The sequence below is a fragment of the Chrysochloris asiatica genome, unplaced genomic scaffold, assembly GCF_000296735.1.
Source record: "Chrysochloris asiatica unplaced genomic scaffold, ChrAsi1.0 scaffold00109, whole genome shotgun sequence".
In the NCBI taxonomy this organism is placed as follows: Eukaryota; Metazoa; Chordata; class Mammalia; order Afrosoricida; family Chrysochloridae; genus Chrysochloris; species Chrysochloris asiatica.
The window spans coordinates 6,708,070-6,709,956 of record NW_006408627.1 but is presented as its reverse complement, the minus strand read 5'-3'; positions in this window follow the sequence as shown (position 1 = coordinate 6,709,956).

The following is a 1,887-nucleotide window of genomic DNA, read 5'->3' as shown; positions in this document are numbered from 1 at the left end:
AGATGGATTGGCTAAGTGGCAGCATCGATGGACTCAAGCGTGGCAACAATAGCAATAGTGAGGTTGGCTCAGGATTGGGCAGTGTTTCATTCTGCTTTGCATAAGGTCGCTATGGGTCGGTATCGACTCGATGGCACCTAACAACAACACAAAGGCATGAAGTGGCTGCCTTACAAGTTTTAAAGAGTGTGCTTAGTTTCAGTGTGAGTGGGGTAGGGTAGATTCCCTACTGAATTGTTTTCCTCTTGTGTAGATGGGTCTGGTGAAAGAATATGGGAGAGGATGGGGATAGGATTCTTGTGATTCAATAGTGAGTAATTGTTATCATGATTCATTGTGATTGCCCCAACTGTAAAGGTAGAAGATGTGAAACAAATTGGGGGTAGTAGTTAAACTTTCATTCAAGGAACTGAGGACCCAAGGACCATCAAGAGGGAAGAGCATGAGCGGATCATGGGATCCTAACCAAAGAAGCAGTAACACCAGAGATGGAAGCAGAGGTGATGGCATAGAGAGATAGAGCAGCTAAGGACTCTAGATCCATGGAATGAGAAAGGTTGTTTGCTGTCGGGCAGGAACATTTGCAAAATGTTCCTTTTGGTGATTTAAATGACGATATATTTTCTGTACATAAAAATAAATAAAAGAGGGGATAGAGGTGAATATTGTTAACAGATGGTGAATGGAAGACATTGCAATCATTGCATTGAAACAAAATATGATTGGTTGAGTGCAAAGCGGATGACCTGCCCTGTAAACTATTATTCAATTCACAATAAAATCTTCAAAAAAAAAAAAGACAGTCCTTGATTACTGGATAAAGCCCCACTAACTTGGGACTACTCTTATCAAGACTGTTGGATGAGAGATTATTTTGTTTGTTTGTTCTTGAACACATTACATTTTCAGATCTCTTTGTTATAAAAACCTCATCATTACCATAAATAATATGCTACTTCATGAAACTGTTGAGGATTAACAGAGCAATTCTTGCCATATAACAAGTGTTATAGGTGTTAGGTGCCATTGATTTGGTTCTAACTAGCAATTTTATGCACAATGGGATGAAACACTGCTGTTCTGTGTCTTCCTCATAATTGTTGTTATGTTTGAACCCATTGTTGCTGCCAATGTATCAATTCATCTCATTGGGAATCTTCTTTTCTGTTGACTTTTCACTTTACCAAGCATGATGTCCTTTTCCTGGGACTAGTCCTTCTTGACAACCTGTCCAAAGTGTAAAAGATGAAGTCTCACCATACTTTCTCTTAAGAGCATTCTGGTTGTACTTCTTCTAAGACAGATTTGTTTGTTCTTCTGGCAGTCCAAAGTACTTTCAAGTTTCTTCACCAACACTATAATACAAATGTGTCAATTCTCTGGTCTTCCTTATTCATAGTCCAGCTTTCATTTGCATATGAGGTGATTGAAAATATGATGGCTTTTGAAAATACTAAGAGTCAGGCACATCTTAGCCCTCACAGTGACACCTTTGCTCTTTAATGCTTTAAAGAGATATTTTGCATCACATTTGCCTATTGTAATATGTCACTTGATATCTTGAATATTGCTCATATGAGTGCTGATTGTGGACCTAAGTAAAATGACGTTTTTGACAACTTGATCTTTTATCCATTGATCATGATTTTGTTTATTGGTCCAGTTGTGAAGACTTTTTTTTTTTCTTCTTTAAATTGAAGTGCAATCCATACCGAAGGCTATAGTCTTCGATCTTCATCAGTAAGTACTTCATGTCTATTGCCTGCAAAGAAGATTGTGTCATCTGCATATGGTGCTGTTAAGTGCTGTCGAGTCATTTTCAACTCAAATAGCCCAGTATAGGGTTTCCAAGGAGCAGCTGGTGGGTTTGAACTGCCAACCTTGTGG